General features: G+C 40.1%; 1 long non-coding RNA gene across 1 annotated transcript in view; it reads left to right on the top strand.

Annotated features, from left to right (window-relative positions):
• Positions 1-450: 450 nt before the first annotated feature.
• The window catches only part of LOC122544671, a 14489-nt gene continuing 5392 nt past the window's right edge, over positions 451-9547 (top strand). The window contains exons 1-2 of the long non-coding RNA XR_006310433.1: positions 451-561; positions 5403-5484. This is a non-coding gene — a long non-coding RNA (uncharacterized LOC122544671). The remainder of the gene's footprint in view (positions 562-5402; positions 5485-9547) is intronic.

The following is a 9547-nucleotide window of genomic DNA, read 5'->3' as shown; positions in this document are numbered from 1 at the left end:
TGACCTGCTGCGCTTTTCCAGCAACACATTTCCAGCTCTGATCTCCAGCATCTGCAGACCTCACTTTCTCCTTCTATTTCACGCTGTTTGTTGCGAATATACATTTAAATAAAGGACAGTAGAATCAGATGTGATAATCCTGTGAAGGGTAAATATAGCAGGCACCGGATAAATGTCTCCAACTATGTGAAATCGTTCCCAGTATTTGTTTTTCAACAGTTAGCACATCAGTGATAGCTTGACTTTGAACTGTGGAATCATTACATCTGTGGAGCTGTGCACATGTTGCTTAGTTTATTTTTATCTCAGTAAAATGTTTTGGAAATCGAGAAACAGAAAAAGATTGGAAGGAGCTCAAGGCTCGAGTGGAACCAGGATCAGCTCTGTTCACCTCACCCTGTTCAAAAACAAAGAATTATAATGATCATGACCTGAATTGATTATTTGATGTCTTCCTACTCAGCTGCTAGTGATGTACCGGAGCTCTCTCTTTTGTCTTTCTCCAGGCAAATATTTGATGGATCAATCCAAGGGTGACCAGCTGCTTCTCACACCCAGCAGGTATGTTACCACTGTCAGAGAGGAGAAGGTCCTTTCCTCTGTCTGAATGGATTGAGTCAGATGCACATTGAGCTCCATTTCCAGAAGTATACATTCAATCTAAAAGTTAAACACAACTGACGATATATAAATCGATATTATTTTGCCCTGTTCTCAGTGCTTAGCACCTCAGTGATAGCTAATTCCATTATTCAAAGCCAATTATCATTCATAAGATGAGAAGCAGGTTAGACTGTATGCTTATAATAAATATGTATTTATGAGCTGCATTAAATTCTTATGTAGATTTGGCATTTTTAAAGTTACAATCAATTAGAACAAACCGTTCATGGTGTTACATGGCTATAACAAATATATATAAATATGAAGTGTATATTTGAGTGCAGATATAGAAGCAATGTTGGACAACTGAGCAGGACAAAATTATTCTTTTGATAAACAGTTGTCCTGTACAAAGACAATAATCAAACAATGTAAATTTCAAATGAAGCTCTTGTCAAGCCTGATCGACAGAGGATGCTTAATGCTCATTCACATACGTACATACACATCTGTGCCTGTCTCTGTCTTTCTCATTCTCACTCTCAGCCTGGTGTTGATGAAAACACACTTTATGCACCTTTCCATTCTGGTTGAGGGCCTGAGTAATGCAGAAGCATTTCCAGATTTTTTAAATGTATGAAACACTGATTGATAAGACATTAAACCCACCTCATAAAGTGTATCAGATCAAAACATGCAGAACTGGAATCACATAAAGACATATAGACCACTCTTCAAGGTGATACAGATTGGCAGCACAACAGAAAACTCACTCACACTCAGCCAGTTAATGGTAAAAGGGGAAAAAAAATGCAATTTCGGCCCACAACTACTTCCAGCTATGGACGGTCATAAATTGACTGACCTAATTATTAATCGCTTCAGAAGATGTTAGTATTAGTTACATTATTGCAGTGCCCAGCAGCAACTGCCAAAGGCTACTGCACACAAAATGTAAAAAGAAAACTGAGATTAAATACAATAAAATTCAGATTCTTGGCAAAGATAAGTATTGAAACAACATTAATCCCTCAATCACACAGGTTTATCAAATATTATTGGGGTTTATCCTACACCCTGCTGAAATAAACACCACTGAACAAAGAAAGAGAATGGCATCCGTATACGCAACTTGTCACTGTTGCACACAGAGCAAAACTGGCACGATAGGTATTCAAAGGCCGATAACTGCAGAACTAATCTCAAATTGGCATTTACACCGAGACATTGGCAGTGAGTGAATGAAGATTAGAATCCCAACAATTAGTGGAAACTCGTATGGAGAACAGATAAAGAATAGAATGTCCCAGTGCAGACACAACAGGCTGAATGGTTGTGTCATAAATCACAAAATGCATAAGGGATTAAGGCCCAATTTCAACACCCTAAACACTATCATCACAGATTGAATCACCGTCAAAGATTTTCTTTTTTCTAATTCATTCATGGGATGGGGGCATTTATTGCCCATCCCTAACTACCCATGCAGCTACATTGATGTGGGTGTGGAGTCACATGCAGGCCAGACAAGGGAAGGATGGCAGTTTCCTTCATGGACATTACTTGAACCAGATGTGTTTTTCTGGCAATCAACAATAGATTCATGGACATCATTAGACTCTTAGAATATTATTGGCTGCCAGAGAATTGAGCAATTTTGGTATATAACAGTTGAAAGTGACTGGAACTCATTGAGAACTTAAGTCTCACAGTCACACAGCAGAAACTGGCATGTATAGATCAATTCCTAAATTCATACATGGACAGCAGAAAGTGACATGTATACTTCAAATCCTAAACTCTCGTATGGACACAACCAAAACTGACAGGCATCGATTGATGTCTGCTCTCACATATTCACATTGCAGCAAATACAATGGAGAGAACAATAATCATGCACACACACACGACAGGTATGTCGTATGATAACTAGACTAACACATTCGCATAGCAAAACCTGACAGGTACAATATGATAAATGAATTTACACATTTATAAACAAGAAATTGATAGATGCAAATTAATAACTGCACTCTCAGATGCACAGAGCAGAATCTGACAGGGACAGGTTGGTTAATAACTCACACATGCAGGTGGCAGTAAATTCCAGAGAAAGATTGATAACTACACTCTCATATTCATAAAGCAAAAACTGACAGGAATAGATTGATTATTCTCCCAATTTCAAATCACATAAATTGACATGTACACTTTGATAACGACTCTCACATATTCACAGAGAAGAAACTGACAGGCAGAGATTGATAACAAAACAAACATTAGTGGAAAATTCACAGGTCTGGCAGCATTTCAGTCTAGTAACCAGTCTTCAGAACTGATGGTGGCAAAGATATTGCACACAATGTGGTCTCCTCAATGTTGGGGAAACTGAGTAGATTGGGTGTCCACTGTGCAGAGTACCTACATTCTGTCCAGACAAAATGTTCCCTCGCCAAGATCTCTGTCTCAGGCTTGCTGCAGTCTCCAGTGAAGCTCAGTGCAAGCTGGAAGAAGGGCACCTCAACAGCCTTCTGGACTCAATATGGAGTTCATCAGCCAAAGGGCTTGAACTCTCCCATGTCATTACCCAAAACCCCATATATCCAGCCTTATTAACATAAAATCTGCAATTATACACCACCAATTGTTAGCCACGAACAGGCCCTATTATTAATAGGCTATTCACCCACTTCGTCTGGCAGTTATCCACTCCTTTGTCTGTCCTACTGTTCTTCTCTTTCTTTGGACTCTATCTCGATCTATCTTTTACTCGTCAGCCTTCCACCCATCCTATCTTCTGTATAAAAACTAATATTTTCCTAGCTGCCCCCAGAAAATACAGATGTTTGAATACACCACCCAACAAACTCAAGAACAGCTTCTCTGCTGTTATCAGACATTTGAATGGGCTGCTCAAATTTTAGGGCGTAAGTGGGTACTGTAGATGCTGGAGATTAGTCGAGATTAGAGTGGTGCTGGAAAAGAACAGCAGGTCAGGCAGTATCCAAGGAGCAGGAAAATTCGGACATTCCTGATGAAAGGTTTTTGCCTGAAACATCGTTTTTCCTGCTGCTCCGATACTGCTTGATCTGCTGTGCTTTTCCAGCACCAATCTAATCTCGCTCAAATTTTAATGTTAAGCTCTCTCTCTCTCTTTGCAGCTTTAATACTGTATTGCAGATTCTGTTGTATTACCCTGATGCATTTTGTGTGATATTATCTGCTTGTAAAGTGCACAAAGCAATACTTTCCATTGTATCTCAGTGCATGTTACAATAATAAATCAGATCAAATCAAATGGATAACTACACTCAGAGCAGAATCTGAGAGGTACAGGTTGATAACTACAGTCACACAAACTGACAGGAAAAGATGAATAAATACACTCAAACACTGACATTACAGAGCCTGACAGGGAAAGATTGATAACTAAACTCTCACATTCACAAAGCAGAAACTGATAGCGACAGGTGAAAACTCAGCTCTCACATTCATATAGTAGAAACTGGAAGGATTGACACAAACATATTCACCAGGCAGAAACTGACAGCTACACATTGACAACTATATTTATGTATTCACACAGCAGAGTCTGAAAGATACAGATTGACAGTTACACTCTCAAAGTTGACAAAGAAGAAAATGACAGGTAGAGAATGATAACTGTACTCCCACATTCACATCGCTGACACTGACAACTACAGTTTGATTAATACACCCACATTCACAGAGCAGAAGCTGATGGCTACTGATCAATAACTGTATTCACATATTGACAGGATAGAAACTGACAGGGACAGATTGGTATTTACATTGTCATATCGACATAGTAGAAACAGATTTACAATGACACTCTGGTGTCAAATAGCAAAACCTGACAGATACTGTTTGATAATTGCTCTCCCATATTGATACAGCTTAAACTAACAGTTAGAGATGAATATCCACATTCTCACAGAATAAACTGATGGGTACAAATTGATGACTGCATTTCATATTCATACAGCAGAAACTGACAGGTAGAGACTAATATCGAAACTCGCATTCTCATAGCTGAAACTGACAGGTATACTGTCAGACACACAGCAGAAACTGTTAGGGATAGATTGGTAAAGCAAACACGCACATTTGCAGGGCAGAAACAGACAGGTATATATAGATAACTAAACTCGCATATCCACATCGGAGAAACACATCGGGACTGATACTATTTATTAAAAATGTATGAAATGTACTTATGAACCAGTCCCTGGCGGTTTCCTCTATGTGGATACACAAGTTCAGTTATCAATCTGCCCGTGTAAATTTATTCTATGTGAATGTATGAGTGTAGTTATCAGTCTGTCCCTGTTTGTCTCTGTGATGAGAAAATGTAAATATATTTACCAGAGAGTGACAGGGATAGATTGATAACTGCATTCACATGCATATTTACAGTTTGATAATTGCACTCAGATATTCACAGAGCAGCATTTAACAGGTACATCTTGATAATTGTCCTCACACATTCACTGAGCAGGAACTGACAGCTATGGATAGATAAGGAATCTTTCATATCCAGGAACGCACTTGCATTAAATTATCACATTTGTAGAGGTGCTGGTTAGTATCTGGTTCTCAGTGAATTGGTATAGATTTTCTTCATACAGTCACCAAAAAGCAGGTCAGGCCAAGAATAGAATCAGCCCTGTGGTCCTCTTGGAATTGTTGTCTTGAAGGAAAAACAGCCTAATGATTATTAAATTATTACATTGACTTAATGTTGATTTACAAACGATGTCTCTTCTGTCTTCCTCCAGGTAATTACTTGAAGGACCAAGACAGTGTAATATGTCCTTAGTACAAAGCCAAGTGTGATCAGTTCCTTCTAACAAACAGCAGGTATGTTACCACAGTCAGATTGAATAACATTCTTTCCATAGTTACAGAGCAGATTGAATTAGACACACATTGATTCAATTTCCAGAGAGAAATTTTCAAATCAAGAGTCAAATATCATGGAGGAATTACATTTTTTTTTCCATTACAGTGACCCTCCTGATTTTATAAACCTCTATAAGGTCACCTCTCAGCCTCCAACACTCCATGGCAAACAGGCCCAGCCTCTTCAGCCTCTCCCTTTCACTCAAACACTCCAACCCTGGCAACAATCAGGTAAATCTTTTCTGAATGTTTCAAGTTTCACAACATCCATCCAATAGGAAGGAGACCAGAATTGCACACAATATTCCAAAAGTGGCTCAACCAATTACCTGCACAGCTGTAACGTTCTTCTTCATTACCCTATCGACCGGCGACTCCACTTTCAAGGAACTATGAACGTGCACTCCATGGTCTCTTTGTTCAGCAATACTCCCCGGGACCTTACCATTCAGTGTATAACCCCTGCTTTGATGTGCCTTTCCAAAGTGAAGCACCTCAAACTTATCTGAATTAAACTCCATCTGCCACTGGTCAGCCCAGTGGCCCATCTGATCATGATCCTGTTGTAATCTGAGAGAACCTTCTTTGCTGTCCACTACATCGCCAATTTTTGTGTCATCTGCAAACCTTTATGTTCACATTCAAATCATTTATAAAAATAAGGAAAAGCAGTGAACCCAGCACCGATCCTTGTGGCACAAGTCTCCAGTCTGAAAGGTAGCCCTCCACAACCACCTTCTATCTTCCATGTTCAAGTGAATTCTGTGTCCAAATTGCTAGTTCACCCCCCTGATTTTCATGTGATCTAACTTTGCTAACCAGTCTACAATGAGGAAACTTGTCAAACATCTTACTGAAGTCCATATTGATCACATACACTACTCTACCCTCATCAATCTTCGAGTCAAAGAGATGTACTGCACAGAAACAGACCCTTCGGTCCAAATCATCCAAGCCAACCAGATATCCCAACCCAAACTAGTCCCACCTGCCAGCACTCGGCCCATATCCCTCCAAACCCTTGCTGTTCATATATGCATTCAGACGCTTTTTAAAAGTTGCAGTTGTACTAGCCTCCACCACATCCTCTGGCAGCTCATTCCATACATGTACCATACATGTGGAAACCTTGCCACTTAGGTTTCTTTTATATATTTTCCATCTCATCCTAAACCTATGGCCACTACTTCTGGACTCCCCCACCCCAGGGAACATAACTTGTCTATTTATTCTATCCATGTCCCTCATAATTTTATAAACCTCTACAAGGTCACCCCTCAGTCTCTGATGCTCCAGGGAAAACAGCCCCAGCCTATTCAACTTCTCCCTGTAACTCAAATCCTCCAACCATGGCAATATCCATGTAAATCCTTCATGAACCCTTTGAAGTTTCACAACATCCTTCTGATAGGAAGGAGACCAGAATTGTATGCAATATTCCAACAGCGGTCTAACCAATGTCCTGTATAGCTGCAACATGTACTCAATTCTCTGACCAATAAAGAAAAGCATATCGAACGCCTTCTTCAATATCCCATCTAGCTGTGACCCTACTTTCAAGGAACTATGCATGTGCACTCCGAAGTCTCTTTGTTCAACAACACTCCCTAGGACCTTACCATTAAGTGTATCAGTCCTACTAAGATTTGCTTTCCCAAAACACAGCACCTCGCATTTATCTGAATTAAACTCCATCTGCCACTCCTCAGCCATTGGCCCATCTGATCAAATCCTGTTGGTAATCTGAGGTAACCTTCTTCGCTGTCCACTACACTTCCAATTTTGGTGTCTTACCTCCATTACCCACATCCAAATCACTTATGAAAATGATGAAAAGTAGTGGACCCAGCACCGATCCTTGTGGCACTCCACTGGTCCAATGCCTCCAGTCTTAAAAAACCCCGAAGAAGGGCTTATGGCCGAAACGTCGATTCTCCTGTTCCCTGGATGCTGCCTGACCTGCTGCGTTTTTCCAGCAACACATTTTCAGCTCTGATCTCCAGCATCTGCAGACCTCACTTTCTCCCCTAAAAACAACCCTCCACTAAGGTCCTCTGTCTTTTACCTTTGAGCCAGTTCTGTATCTAAAATGGCTCGTTCTCCCAGTATTCCATGAGATCTAACCTTGCTAACCAGTCTTCCATGGGGAAATCCTCTTTGTTACTTCCGAAACCTCAATGGAGTTCGTGAGTCATGGTTTTCCACGCACAAAACGATGTTCACTGTCCAGAATCAGTCCTTGCCTTTCAAAATGCATGTAAATTCTGTCCCTCAGGATTCCCTCCACCATCTTGCTCAACACAGATGGCAGGCTTACCAGCCTAAAGGTCCCTGACCTTTCCTTGCCACCTTTCTTAAATAGTGGCACCAAGTTAGCCAAACTTTAGTTTTCCTGCGTCTCACCTGTAACTATCAATGATAAAAAATATCTTGGCAAGGGACACAGCAATCACTTCCGTATCCTCCCACAGAGTTCTAGGGTATGCCTGATCAGGTCCTGGGGATTTATCCACTTTTGTGCATTTTAAGACATCCAGGACTACTTTGTGTAATATAGACATCATTTAGGATGGCACCATCTATTTCCCCACATTCTATAATCTCCATGTGCTTCTCCACATTAAACAGTGAAGCAAAATACTCATTTAATATCTCCCCCATCTTCTGTGGCTCCACACAAAGGCCTTCTTGCTGATCTTTGAGGGACCCTAATCTCTCCCTCGTTACACTTTTGTCCTTAAATGTGTTCATAAAATCCCTTGGGATGCTCCTTAACCATATTTGCCAAAGCTAACTCATGTCCCCTTTTTGCCATCCTAATTTCCCTCTTAAGTATACTCCTACTGCCTTTTCCTCTTCTAAGGACTCACTCGATCTCTGCTATCTATACCTGACATTTGCTTCCTTCTTTCTCTAGACCAAAACCTCAATTTCTCCATTATCCAGCATTCCCTAAACATTCCGGACTTGCTGTTCACTCTAACAGGAACAGACTGTCACTGGACTCTCGTTATCTCATTTTGAAGGTTTCCCATTTTCCAGCCATCACTTTACCTGTGAACATCTGTTACTAATCAGCTTTTGGAAGTTCTTACCTAATATTGTCAACCCCATTGACATTTACACCATTTTTCAAGAAGTTTAGACTGAATTCTTATCTGAAATATATGCCCATTAAGGCATTAAATTTACATTTAATGTGATTTTTTAGAGTTAAAGTCAAGATGGAAAAGCAAATCAGACCGTAACATCATTTCAAAAAGCATATATAACATGGATGTTAAATACAGAGATAGAAGCAAACCAGACAAAAGTCACCAATGTACAGGATGCAACAGTGTTATTAAGTTTATTAGTGTTTGGGCAGGCAGAGTTAACCCTTTAATGAATACTTGTCACAAATAGTGACATGACCATTAAATAATGTGAATGCCAAACACCCATTGTGCCCCAAAGCCTGACAAATAAAACTACGGATGCTAGAGTCTGGAAACAAAAGGAGAAATTGCTGGGAAAAAACTCTGTCTGGCAGCATGTGTGAAGAGAAAGCAGAGTTAATGTTTTCGGACCAGTAACTGTTATTCAGAACTGAGCTTCTCCAGGAATTTCTGTTTTTATTCCTGACAATATAGAATAATTACTGCAGGCACACACATCAGACACATACACACACACAGCAACTGACTTAATTCAGAATTAGTTCAAAATACAAACACAATGGCTGCAGAGCAGGACTAACAGTTAAGGAGTTCCATATGTATTGCAGGCAACAGGAAATGATCCAATCGAGATGAATATCACTCTCACATGGAGTCATTGTGGTCTGCAGCAGTCAGAAACATCCAGCTAACAACTCTACTCCCATTCAGACAGCATCCCATTTCCATCAATGTATCATGGTGGCAGAGGAGCTGCCATTCCCACCTTTAGCACAACATCATTCTCCATTTCTCCAACTTGCAGGAACAGATTTTCTTTATGACTTTATCTTCATCAAAAAGGCTTCTTGTGCCATTGTTTC

The sequence above is a fragment of the Chiloscyllium plagiosum genome, chromosome 50 (genome assembly GCF_004010195.1).
Source record: "Chiloscyllium plagiosum isolate BGI_BamShark_2017 chromosome 50, ASM401019v2, whole genome shotgun sequence".
NCBI classification, from domain to species: Eukaryota; Metazoa; Chordata; class Chondrichthyes; order Orectolobiformes; family Hemiscylliidae; genus Chiloscyllium; species Chiloscyllium plagiosum.
This window is presented reverse-complemented; position numbering and strand designations above follow the sequence as displayed.